Source organism: Rattus norvegicus, chromosome Y (assembly GCF_021556685.1).
Source record: "Rattus norvegicus strain SHRSP/BbbUtx chromosome Y, alternate assembly SHRSP_T2T, whole genome shotgun sequence".
In the NCBI taxonomy this organism is placed as follows: domain Eukaryota; kingdom Metazoa; phylum Chordata; class Mammalia; order Rodentia; family Muridae; genus Rattus; species Rattus norvegicus.
The window spans coordinates 14,744,434-14,759,306 of record NC_141555.1 but is presented as its reverse complement, the minus strand read 5'-3'; positions in this window follow the sequence as shown (position 1 = coordinate 14,759,306).

Genomic DNA, 14,873 nt, shown 5'->3' with positions numbered 1-14,873 from the left:
CTGAACCTGAGCCTCCAGGACATAGGTAGCAAATGTGTAGCTTTGTCTTTTTGCAGGTGCACCCGGCAATGAGTGTTGGCATCCCATGAAAATGGAGCACCGATTTTTGGATATAAAGTGAGTAAATAAATAAATGAATTTTAAAGAAACACATATCCCATCTACAGATAACATGTTTTGGGAAAGCCCAATTCTAATTTTTCGATACCTGCATGAAGAAAAAGCCTGTGGAGTGCCTATATCCTTAGAAGCCATAAAACTTTTCATTCTGTTCTTCCATCAGAGTCCCAAAGCTCCACCCGTAGTTTGACTAGTGGGTTTCTGCATCTGTCTGAGTGAACGGCTTAGTGGAGTCTCTCAGAGGAAACTCAAGCTAGATTCCTGTCTGCAAGCATAGCAGAGTGTCACTAATAGTGTAAGGGATCGGTGCTGATCCATGTAGGACTTCTCAATCTGTACTAACCATTCGTTGACCATTCCTCACTCTCTGCTCTATGCATGGACACTGAATTTCCTGTGGTCAGAATAAATTTTGGGTCAAAAGTTAGTGTCTCTATCTCTCCATTTAGGTTGCTTTCTGGCAACAGAAGGAGGGCTCTTCAGGTTCATATCACTGAGGCTGTGAGTCTCAGCTAAGGAAACACCCAATGATTCTTGGGCTTCTCTCTTACCACAGCTCTATGCCTCTTTCTGGATATGACCTCTAGCTCCCCACCCCTATCCATCTTGGGTGCTTTGTCTGGAATCAGTAGCAGAGGATTTGATTATCATCACAGAGACTGGATAAGTATCATGAGGGGATAACCCTGTGGGGTAAGAAACTCCTCAGAGGAGAAAGGGCTGGGAGAAAGATTGTGAGAAGGGTTAACTAGAGGGGGGCAGTGTGCAGCATGTAAAGTGAATAAACAAACAAATAACTATGAAAATAACCAAGTCTACTTGAAGGAAAGAATTTGTGTGTGTGTGTGTGTGTGTGTGTGTGTGGGTGTGTGGGGGGGGTGTTTGTGCGTGTGGGTGTTTGTGTGTGTATGTGTTGTCTGTGTGAGTATATGTATATGAAGGTAAGCAGGTGTGTGTGTTAATTTAAATTATCACATTTGAGAAAACAGTGGTCTATGCAGAAGACAAGTGAGCTTAGGCACTATATTTACAAAAAATGGCGTTTGCTGAAGATGAAGAAATTATTTGGTGATTTATAGCATTATCTATTCTTACAGAGAACCCAGGGCCAATCGCCAGCTCCCATGTCACAGCTCACAGGTGGCTGTCATTTCAACATCACGGAATCTCACACCCCCTATAATATCCTGTGCACAAGGCATGTATGTATTGCACACGTAGACAAGCAGGTAAAACACTTACATATGTACAACAAGAAATACAAAGCAGTTCTTGATTGACATAATTTGATTTATGTGAATAATCAATGTGATAATCACAGTCAAATGAACTTTGTATTGATCCATAATACAATCAAAGCCAGAAAAAGTTAACAATCACCTGAGTCACTTAAAATCTATTTATTTAAAAAAATTGCAATAAAACTTTGCAGTGATAAAATTTAAATTTTATTAAAATACAAATTAATAAACATTAGTATACTCATATATAGCTGAAAAATAAACTTTCTACATATTTGTTTAGCTTTTAAAAATATTTCAGATTGTGGTTCGTTTGTTGTAGGATTTTGTAGGTGTTTATTTCCAGGTATTAGCTCATAAACTATATGAACTCATGTAGAATACACTACAAGTAACACAGTAGGTTGACCAAAGAATGTTTCTAGTTTAGTGCAGAATTCTATCTGACCTTCTTAGAAGACCTCATACTAATATTATGGAAACTATTCCACAAAATTGAAACAGAGGGTGCACTACCGCATTCCTTATATGAATCCACAATTACTCTTACACCTAACCCACACAAAAACTCAGCATATAAAGAGGATGTCAGACCAATTTCCCCTATGAATATTGATGAAAAAATACTCAATAAAATTATTGCAAAGAGAATCTAAGGACACATCAAAAAAATCATCCATCATGGTCAAGTAGACTTGAACCCAGGGATGGAAGGATGGTTTTATATAAGAAAATTCATAAATGTAATTCATCATATAAACAAACTCAAAGATAAGGAGCACAAGGTCATTTCATTAGATGGTGAGAAAGCATTTGACAAAATTCAACAACCCTTGTGGAAAAAAGTCCTGGAAAATTCATGAATTGATGGCTCATATCAAAACACAGTGTACGAAATATACAGCAAACATGTAGCTAACATCAAACTAAATGGAAAGAAACTTGAAGCAATCCCACTAGAATCAGGGACTAGACAAGACTGCCAACTCTCTCCCTACTTATTCAAAACAGGACTGCATATCATAGCCAGAGAAACAAGACAGGACAAGGGGGTCAAAGGGAAGCAAATTGGAAGGTAAGATATCAAAATATCTCTATTGGCAGATGTTATGATATTATATACTTAAGTGACCCAAAAAGTTCCATCAGAGAATTTCTTAACATGATAAATAACTTCAGCAAAGTGTCAGGGTATAAAACCAGGAGCCTTCCTCTCCTCAATGGATAAACAGGCTGAGAATGAAAAAAATGAAATCGCACTTCACAAAAGTCCCCCAAAAAATAAAATATCTTGGTGAAAGTTTAACCAAGCAAGTGAATGATCTGTATGACAAGAAGTTCAAGTATCTGAAGAAAGAAATTGAGGAAGATCTCAGATGATAGAAAGAGATTCCATGCTCATGGGTTGACAGGATTAATATACTAAAGATGACCATTTTGCCAAAAGCAATGTACACATTCAATGCAATATCCATCAAAATTCTGACTAACTTCTTTAATAGAGATAGAAAGAGCAATTTGCAAATTCATTTGGAATAAGAAAAAGCCAGGATAGCCAAAACTATTCTCAACAATAAAAGAACTTCTGGGGGTATCATTGCCCCTGAACTCAAGCAGTATTACAGAGCAATAGTGATAAAAACTGCATGGTATTGATACAGAGATAGGTGGATAGACCAGGGGAATAGAATTGAAGACCCAAAAATGAACCCACACACCTATCAGTTGATATTTTGCAAAGGAGATAAAACCATCCAAAGGAAGAAACATAGCATTTTCCAAAAATAGTGCTGATTCAAAAGGAAGTCGGCATGTAGATGAATGCAAATTATTACATTTTTAAGACCATGTACTAAGATAAAGTGCAAGTGAATCGAGGACCTACACATCAAACCAGATACGCTCAAACAAATAGAAGAAAAGGTCGGAAAGAGTGTTGAACACATGGACACTAGAGAAAAATTCCTGAACATAACACCAATGACTTATGCTTTAAGATCAAGAATTGACAACTAGGACCTCATAAAACAGCAAAGTTTTGTAAGGCATAAGACACCGTCATTTGGACAAAACTGTAACCAACAGATTGGGAAAGATTTTTACTAATCTTTTATCTGATAGTAGATAATATCCAAAATTTACAAAGAACTTAAGAAGTTAGACTCTAGGGGTTGGGGATTTAGCTCAGTGGTAGAGCGTTTGCCTAGGAAGCGCAAGGCCCTGGGTTTGATCCCCAGCTCCGAAAAAAAAAAAAAAAAAAACCAAAAAAAAAAAAAAAAGAAGAAGAAGAAGACTCAAAAAAGCAAAAATAACCTATGAAAATGAGGTACAGTGTTACAAAACATTCTCAGCTGAAGGTTATCAAATGGGCAAACAACACCTAAATAATGTTCAACATCCTTAGTCATCAGGGAAATTCAAATCAAATCAAACCTGAGATTCCACCTCACACCAGTCACAATGGCTACGATATCAATCTCAGGTGACAGCAGATGCTGGCGAGGATGTGGAGAAGGAGGAACAATCCTACATAGTTGGTGGGATTGTAGGCTTGTACAATCCTTCATAAAATAAGACTGAAGTTTCCTCAGAAAATTGTACATTCCATGACCTGAGGACCCAGATATACCTCTCTTGGGCATATACCCAAAATATGGTCCAACATACAACTGAGAAATATACTTGCCTGTGTTCATAATAGCCTTATTTAAAATAGTTAGAAGCTGAAAAGAACCCAGATGCCCTTCAACAGAAGAAAGCATACAGAAATGTGGTACATCTACAAAATGGAATATTACTCAGCTGTAAAATCAATGACTTCATGAAATTCTAGCCATATAGAAGGAACTAGAAAATATCATCGTGAGTGAGGTTACTCAATCACAGAAAAACATACTTGATATGCATTCATTGATAAGCAGATATTAGCCAAAAAGCTTGAAATACCCATCATGCCATACACAGACCACATGAAGCTCAAGAAGGGTGACCAAAATGCAGATGCTTCACTCTTTCTTTAAAAGGGGATTCAAAATACCCATGAAAGGGGATAAGGAGGCAAAGTTTATAACAGCGACTGAAGGACCTGCCATTCAGAGGCTGGCTCACCTGTAGCCCATACATGTACAGACTCCAAAACTAGATAAGGTGAATGAAGCTAAGAAGTGCAGGCTGACAATGACTGGATATTGATCCCTCCTGAGAGACACAGCCAGATTATGTCAAATACAGAGGCAAATGCAAACAGCAAACCACTGAACCAAGAACCAGAACTCTGTTGGAGGAATTAGAAAAAGGATTGAAAGAGCTGAAGGGATTTGCAACCCCATACTAATAACATTGCCAACCAACCAGAACTTCCAGGGATGAAACCACAAGAGAAAGACTATACATGGACAGAACCAATGGTTCCAACTGCATGTGTAGCAAAGAATGGCCTTGCTGGGAAAAATGTAAGAAGAAACTCTTGTTTCTACCAAGGTTGGACACCCATTGTAGGGAATGTGGAAAGGTTTGGGGAGGTCATAGGTGGGAATTTGAGTGATTTTAAGTGATTAAAAGTTACAGATAGTTGTTAGCTGTGATACTGTGTAAAATTGGCATTAGAATTGTGACAATGAAATATTCTCTGTTTTATGCAAATGCATAGTAATAATGAACAAAATTATGTACCAAGCTTCATGCTTTAGGTCACTAATTGCATGTATTCCATTGCATCTAAGATAATTTCATAATAGCTAGGTATCAAATGCATAATAATTATGATTAAATTATTAATTAAATATTAAAATAGCATACTAGAGTTACAAGGGGACATGGAAAATAAAATATATTAGAATAATCAAAAAATATTTATTAAAAGCCAAATGATGAAAGCATTGTATATATAAAGGGCGCCTGGAGCTATATGTCACCTTAAAGTGTTATAGTGTGTTGCAGTGAAGAGGTTGAGCAGAATATATTTCACGCCATGATAAACCAAGTACCTAAATTTGATACCTACATATATGTTTGGAAGATTTCTATATTCACTACATGACCAGAGCACATAAAGCTTACACCGAATATTATTAATGAGACTAATGAGTACAGTAATAATAAGAAAAAGAAAAAAAAACAAAACTGTAGGAACATTTTAAAGAGATAATGTATTGGCCTTAGAATAGGAAAATCAGCACATTTTCTTAGTACATTAAGTATTGAAGGAAAAACAAAAGGCTTTTACTTCATTCTATATGAAAGCAAAAACACATGAGATGGATTGTGTAAAGAAAGAGAGACATGCAAATTGTAAAATTAATATAGTCATTGCAGAGGAAAGAAACAGATACTTACCCAAGGTTCGAAAAGTAAAAATTTGAAAAATTTACTGCACAATATTAACATATTTAATCCAACACATCTTACTATGATAAAAGAATGAAAACTGGAAAAAAAATGCCTGAATGTAGTCTCTGGACCCAGAATGTTTGAAGATGTCTCAAATTCAAAGATACCCTGAAATACATGAGAAAATGTTAAATAGGTTGAGTTTATTATGGAATAAGTATTGTAGTATTAGCTTAGTTGTTAAGAACACTTACTGCTCTTAAGAGCAAACACGTTCATTTTCCAAAACCCAGGAAACCACTTGTAACCAGGTAAAAAAGCAAATCGAGGGGATATGACATCTTCTGGTCTCCCCAGGTGCCTGTGTTCATGTGCACAAATCTATACATAGACATTCACACATAACAGATAATTAAAATAAAAAAGATTCATGAATATATTTTCTGCACAAATTATGAATAATAAGCATTCGACATATGCAAACACAATTGATGCAAAGTAATAAGAATGGAGAAAATCGCAGATAGTATGAAGAGTAAATTATGGATTAATACTTACACAGTTCAGTAAGCAAAAACGCAAAACTTCACAATTGAATTGCTATGTAGATGTTAAAAAGTAACTAACATTTGAATTTATGAGTGAAACTATTTTAAAAATTATTTTATTTATTTACATTCCTGCCATTTTGCCATGTCCTCTCCCATAGTTCCTCATCCCATTCCACCTCTTCCTCCCCTGTCTCGAGGAGGATACTCCCCAGACCCTGCCAGGCACCATAATCCCTGGAGCCTCAAGTCTCTCAAGGATTACGCAAGACCAGGAAGTCCTCTGCTATATGTGTGTAAGGGCCTCTTATCACCTTATGTGTCCTGCCTGGTTGGTGGCTCAGTGTCTGGGAGATCACAGCGGTCCAGATTAGTTGCGAGTGATGGTCTTCCTACAGAGGGTGCTGTCCCCTTCAACTTCTTCAATCCTTCCCCTAATTAAAGAACTGACAGATGTCAGAGATTGATACCATTTTAAAATATATGTACCATTTAATATTGAATGGTATAGTATGGATTCTCATATAAAATTGATGGCAATATATATTTAATATAGTCTTCCTAGATGGAAATTTGGCAGTATTTATACAAGTATTACATTACTTAACAGTCTTGACATTATCCCAACAATGTGTTTTGTAATTTATACAAAATATAATGTAAATAATCACCATTGAATACAGTGCCTGAGTCAGTGTCCATGCTGATTTTCTGTAGTGAACTTCAGTTAATGAAAATGAAAATAATCTGAATGGCACAATTAGGTTATTATTTAAACAAATGAGTATACTACCATTTATTAAATGCATGATATTCCATGAATAAATTCCCTATGAACATGGATTCAAGATATATTAATTGAAAAACAAATGACAGAATAATGCATTATGTAATCAAACTTCAAAAACAGAAGATTTACATATATTCTATAATTTTTGTCAATGTTGAGTAAGCCTGCTACAAGAGCAGGGGATGCAGCAGACAGAACACTGGAAGTTCTATGGTAATTTGAGCAGCACAATGAGACCAATTTTTAAAACAAATAGAGCAGAATTGAAAGAGTATCTCCCAAACTTTCTTGGTGGTTACAGTTAGAAGTTTTAAGACAGCAAGTTATTCTTTGACAATTCCATACATGCACAACACATGTATGTAAGCCCTCTACACTCTTAATCTCCCATCCTCCCCAACCAACATACCCTCTTTGGACTAAACCATGGTAGCACGAGCATATCTTTATATTTTGCTTCATGAACCCTGGATTTAATACGAGCCATTTCGGTGAACATGGGCGTGAAGCTATACACTTAACCCTAGTAAGACACCAGTGACTACATCATTTTCTATTCTCCATCACTGTCCTTAGTTACTTTGAATAGGCAGGATCAATATTATATAGGGTCTGTTCAGATAGATTGTGACTACCTGAGTGTCACAACTGCATGATGCTCAGAAGACAGCCCCTTACAGATCTCCTTACCCATTAATTTGCCCTTGAAAGAGGCCTAGCCCTGAACATCACCTTAACTCTGAACCAGAAGTTATCTCCAATGGGTAATCATTTGAAAATGAAAACTTACTTTTCTCCAAGGGAATCACATTGGGTACACAAACTAATTTTAACGGTAGACTGCGTATAAAGCACTGAGAGAACTAAACATTATCTTTGGAGGATCCTTGTCTCATAATGGGTCAGGACTTTTTCTTCATAATTTCTTCTTCCTTTTGTTATTTGTTTATTTATCTATTAATTGTTACTCTGTATGTTATGTGTTTATATTTTTCCTGTTTTTATGTTTCCATGGAATTCCTGAGTGTGTGAATGGAAGTCTGGGTCTCTGTGTCTGTATCTGATTCTTGTGCCTTTTATTGGCTCTTTTCTATCTGCTTGTTTTGTTCTACTGCAGTTCATTAACTTTTATGTTATTTTTATCGCTTAGATGACTGTTTGTTTTCTAGTGAGAGTCAAAATGAGTGTAGATACAGATGGCAGGAGTGGTATAGACAAAGGGGGAGAAATAGAGGGATGTGGAACCATAATCAAAAAATATTTCATGAAAAAGTCTAATTTTAAGAAAAGAATTTTAAAAAACAAACTTTCTAGGGCCTGTCTGCTCCCTTTTCTCAAAATCCTAACTGGTTTCATATCAAAACTTAATGAAAATGATTTAAACACTTCCCAACTCATAGAAAGTGATTTGTTTACAGCCAACATGGAACTGCTACTATGGGAGTGAAGCTTCTGTAGAGTTGCAATAATGCAGTAGGAGAGTCTTTAAATGCTTTCAGAGACATCAACCCATTGAGGTTCAGAGGGAGTTTCACATGATGGATGTTACAAGTTTTGAATAGGAAGATATACATTTTCGATCCTTCAGTTTTCATGAAACTCTTCAAGATCAAATTAAAATTTTATGGGATAAAATAATGGAATAGGTGTGTTCCTTTGAAATTTTCACAATTAGTTTAAATAATACTAAAATACCATTAGTAAATCAGAATATAGTGTATCCTAAGTCCATATCAACATGAAAATTAAGAAAGAGAAGTAGATGTGTATTATTGGATAAAAGCTGTTTCTGAAGAGGCACTATAATATATCTGGGACAATTTCACTTTGTTGGTAGATGGGTTAAATCAAAGTCTGATAATGAAGGCCTTACTGTAAAAGACCATTCTCTCACTACGGGACTCTCAAACCCTGATATATAGGGCACTAGCATTTCAATCAATCATCTGAAGCAAATTTGGCAATGTCTTTAAAACATTAAAATAACTGTACAGGAGTTATTCTTCATCAATATCTCTTCTTCAAGCAGAATACTTCTCATTTCATTCTTTGGTGTAACAAAATTCAAATTCAATTTTATGTAAATTAGATGATGATGGTGATGATGATGTTGCTGATGGTGGTAGTATTGGTGGTGTTGGCGGTTTTGGTGTTTGTGGTGGTGGTGAAGATGATGAAGAAGTCAAAAACGATCTTTTGGGACAGAAAAATAATCTATTGTAAGTGCTAGTTTGGGAAGGAAGAGGTGTAAGCTCATCAATAGCCCACAAAACACCATAAAAGACCAGAAGAGAAAGCCAATTTTGTCATGAGAAATTTATATCTATTCTCACAAGAAACACTTACAATAACCATAGCAATGATTCAATTTAAATTTGTGAGGCAGCAAATTGCCTTTCATAGTTAATTAATATAAAGTGTTCATGTACAGAGTGCAATCCCTGGCTGTCAGGACCTAAGTCCATGGATTTAGAACTTTTTGACCTAGGATTTTAAAAATGAATGACATAATTAATGGCAATGTGCAACCCTAAAAGTCTTACCATATAAGTCAGAAAGACACCATACTACATGCTGTGTATCAAGGTAGAACTTTTATATTCACATGTATTCACAGTTTCAAAGAGTAAAATGATTGAGGTTAAGAACAGGGCACTTTTCTGTTTGCATTTAAATCTCTAGTGTGCAGTTTGGTTTTGGTGGATAATTACACAGTGTTTCATTTTATCTTATTTGAACAGGTGATATAAGTTAACTGTACAGATTAATGAGCCTCAGTTTGATATTTCCATAATGCAGACAGCATGCAGTGAACTAATGTAACTACGTTTTTTCACTGACTTTTCTGCAATTTACAAAAGTTAGGAAATTCTTTTCTACTTGTAGGGAAAAAATGACTTCCATAGGATATAAAAATCCTTAATATATTTTCAGAACTTTTTTTCTTATACTAGAATTTTTATTTATTTTTCACACATGTATACAATGTACCTTGATCACACCGATCCTTTACTTTGGTTCTACTCTCTCTGGATACATTTCCTTTCCAGCTTCATGTTCCTTATATTTTCCTGTTTTATTTTCTATATAATCGATTGGTTCACTGAGTACTTCCTGCTGGGATCTTCCCTAATTTATTGTCTTAATTGTGTACAGGACTTGTGCATACAACTGTAGATGCAGTGAGTCCATAGGTCCAATAACTGTGTCATGTCTAGATGTCACGATTGCATCCTCTCACGGCTCAAGTTCTTCCTTCTCCTTTTCTGCAATGTTTCCCCAGCCTTATGCTCAGCTTTCTTCTTCTCACGGTCTTAGCACTTATATCAGTTACACAGATCTACAGTAATTGCTGCACAGTACACCTACACATTTCTCTGACCACAGCTCATAAAAGCAATGTATGGACAAAATCAATAAGAATTGGAAGGCAATTTGACAACATGGCCATTTAGCAAAACAGGAATAGTAGGATCCTCTCTATGGCAATGTGAACCTTCGGAAAACTGTGACCATGTTAATAATATGACATCTGACTTTCCTTCTATAGAAGAGGCTTCAAAGTCAAACAAACAGCAGTTGCCCACTTTCATAAGATTTAGATAATTGTCTTCATACTTCTGAATTTTCAACTGGCACAATGATATCTAGTTTCATCAATATCCATGCCAATGATATAATTTTGCTTTTTTGATGGTTAAATAAATGGCTAGTGCCTATATAATTTTTTTTCCAATTTTGTAACATGGATATTGTTAACAGTGAGAAGGTAAAGACATTCATGGAATAATAACTGAAATAGAAAGATTCCTTCAGGTACATATTCCTTCAGTGGTACTATTGAATCACAAATAATTTCAGTTGTCAGTTTTATATTAATTTCTTTAGTAGCTATATTAAATTTTAGACACAACAAACATATACCAGGGGTCTTTGTTCCAGCAACACTATACAAAGACTGTCATTTGTATTTTTATTTCACCAACGATTTGTGGGTTTAGTATTTTTCATGTAATTTTTGATAATTACTGTGCCATTATTTTAAGCATTTATTCAAATATATAGCATATTTAATTGCATTACTTTATTTCTGATGAATAAGGTATTTGTGTCTTATAGATATGATCCATATGTCAGATAAAGAGACAGTAAAGTTTTCTTTTCTCCATCGTTATTAACTTGGTATCTCTTAATGACACTCAATTGTGTAGATGTACCATATATCCTGTATCCATTCCTCTGTGGAAGAGCATCTGGGTTCTTTCCAGCTTCTGGCTATTATAAATAAGGCTGCTATGAACATAGTGGATCACATGTCTTTTTTATATGTAGGGACATCTTTTGGGTATATGCCCAAGAGAGGTATAGATGGATCCTCAGGCAGTTCAGTGTCCAATTTTCTGAGGAACCTCCAGACTGATTTCCAGAATGGTTGTAACAGCCTGCAATACCACCAACAATGGAGGGTGTTTCTCTTTCTCCACATCCTCACCAGCATGTGGTCTGAGTTTTCTGTCACATGAGTTTTTGATCTTAGCCTTTCTGACTGGTGTGGGGTGAAATCTCAAGGTTGTTTTGATTTGCATTTCCCTTATGACTATAGATGTTGAATATTTCTTTACGTATTTCTCTGCCATTCGATATTCTTCAGCTGTGAATTCACTGTTTTGCTCTGGACCCCATTTTTCAATTGGGTTATTTGTCTCCCTGAAGTCTAACTTCGTGTGTTTTTGTATATTTTGAATATAAGCTCTCTATCAGTCGTAGGATTAGTAAAGATCTTTTTTCAAATCTTTTGGCTGCCATTTTATCCTAACAACAGTGTCCTCTGCCTTACAGAAGGTTTGCAGTTTTATGAGATCACATTTGTGGATTCTTGAACTTAGAACATGAGCCTTTGATGTTTCACTCAGGAAATTTTCTCCAGTGCCCATGTGTTTGTGATTTTCTCTACTTTTTCTTCTATTACTTTGAGTGTATCTGGATTGAAGTGGAGGTCCTTGATCCAGTTGGACTTAAGCTTTCTAGAGGGAAGTAAAATGGGTCGATCTCCATTCTTCTACATACTGACCCAGAGTTGAACCAGCACCACATGCTGAAAATGGTATCTTTTTCCCATTGGATGGTTTTGGCTCCTTTCAAAAAATTAACTGACCATGGGTGTATGGGTTCATTTCTGGGTCTTGAATTCTATTCCACTGGCTTATTTGCCTGCCTCTGTCTCAATGCCATACAGTTTTTATCACTGTTGCTCTGTAATACTGCTTAAATTCAGGGACAGTGATTCCCAATGAAGTACTTTTATTGTGGAGGACAGTTTTAGCTATTCTGTGTTTTTTTGTTATTCCAGATGAATTTATGAATTTTTCTGTCTAACTCTATGAAGAATTGGACTGGAATTTTGATGGGTATTGGAATGAATCTATAGATTGCTTTTGGTAAAATGTCCATTTTTACTGTATTAATCCTGGCAGTCCATGAGCATGGGAGATCTTTCCTTCTTCCGGAATCTTCTTCAGTTTCTTCAGAGATTTTGGTTCTTCTCATACAGATATTTTACTTGCTTGGATAAAGTCACCCAGAGATATTTTATATTATTTGGGGATATTGTGAAGGGTGTCATATCCCTAGTTTCTTGTTCTGCTTGTTTAACTTTTGTACAGAGTTTTTTTTTTTTTACCCAGCCACTTTGCTGAATCTGTTTATCAGGCTTAGTAATTCTCCGGTGGTACTTTTGGGGTCACTAAGTATAGTATCATATCATCTACAAAGAGTGCTATTTTGATTTCTTCCTTCCAAATCTATATCCCTTTGACCTCCTTTTGTTGTCTGCTTCCTCTGGCTAAGACGTCTAGAACTATATTGAATAAATTGTGAGAGAGTGGGCAGCATTGTCATGTCTCTGATTGTAGTGGGATTGCTTCATGTTTCTCTCCATTTAGTATAATGTTAGCTACGGGTTTGCTGTATATGTTTAGGAATGGTCCTTAAGTTCCTATACTTTCCAGGACTTTTATCAAGAAGGGGTGTTGAATTTTGTCAAATGCTTAATAGCATCTAATGAAAGGATCATTGGGTTTTTATCTTTGAGTGTGATTATATAATGGATTATTTTGATGGTTTCTGTATACAAAACCATCCATGCATGGCTGGGATAAAACCTAATTGAACATGATGGATTATTGTTTTGATGTTTTCTGGGACTCGGTTTACAAGACTTTTATCGAGTATTTTTGCATCATTATTCATAAGGGTCAGTGGTCTGAAGTTCTCTTCTTTTGTTGGGTTTTGTGTGGTTTAGGAATAAGAGAAATTGTGGCTTCATAAAGGAATTGGGTAGTGCTCCATCTGTTTTAATTTTATAAAATAGTTTGCAGAGTATTGGTATGAAATTTTATATGAATTTTGGATAGATTTCTGCACTAAACCCATCTGATCCTGGATGCTTTTTGGGTTGGGAGGCTTTTAATGATTGCTTGTATTTCTTTTGCAGTTATTGGTTGTTTAAACTTTTTTTCTGTTCCCGATTTAGATTTGGTACCTGGCATTCATCTAGAAAATTTTCCTTTTTCTCCAGATTTTCAAGTTTTTTTGAATATAGGCTTTTGTAGGATGATCTGATGACTTTTTTAATGTGCCCTAATTCGGCTGTTATGTCTCCCTTTTCATTTCTGATTTTGTTAATTTGGACACACTCTGTGTGCCCTCTGGTTAGTCTGGCTATGGGTTAATATATCCTGTTGATTTTCTCAAAGAACCATCTTTTGGTTCTGTTCATTCTTTGTATGGTACCCTTTTTTCTACTTGGTTTATTTCAGCTCTGAGGTTGGCTATTTCCTGACTTCTACTACTCCTGTGCATATTTGTTACTTTTTGTTCTAGAGTTTTTAGGCGAGCTGTCAAGCTACTGATGTATGCTCTCTCCTGTTTCTTTCTGCAGGCCTTCAGAGCTATGAGTTTTCCTTTTTCCACAGCTTTCATTGTGTCCCAATGGTTTGGGTATATTGTACCTTCATTTTCATAAAATTCTAAGAAGTCTTTAATTTCTTTCTTCATTTCTTCCTTGACCAAATTATCATTGTGTAGAGCATTGTTCAGCTTCCATTTATCTGTGAGTGTTCTTTCCTAATTGTTATTGAAGAACAGCCTTAGCCCATGGTGGTCTGATAGGATGCTATGGATTGTTTCTGTATCCTTTGAGGCCTGCTTTTTGACTGATTATATGATCATTGTTGGAGAAAGGGCCATGAGGTGGTGAGAAGAAGGTATATCCTTTTGTTTTTGATAGAATGTTCTCTAAATATCTATTAAGTCCATTTGGTTTATACCATCTGTTAGTCTGCCTATGTCTCTGTTCAATTTCTCTTTCCATAATCTGTCCAGTGGTGAGAATGGATTGTTGAAATTTTGTATTATTTGCTGTGCCATGTGTTCTTTGAGCTTTAGTAAGATTTCTTTTATGCATGTAGGTGCCCTCTCTATTTGGAGCATAGATATTTATGATTTTGAGTGAATCTTGGTGGATTTTTCCTTTGATGAATATGAAGTGTCCTTCCTTATGCTTTTTGATGACTTTTGCTTAACATTCAATTTTATATGATATTAGAATGACTACTCCAGCTTGTTTCTTCAGACCATTTGCTTGGAAAGTTTTTTTCAGCCTTTTACTCTGAGGTCGTGTCTGTTTTTGACTCTGAAGTGTATTCCCTGTAGTGCAAAACGCTGGGTCCTCATTACATATCCTTTGTGTCAAACTGTGTCTTTTTAGTGGGGAATTGACTCTATTGATGTTGAGAGATATTAAGGAATAGTGATGGTCACTTTCTGTTATTTTCATAATTGGAG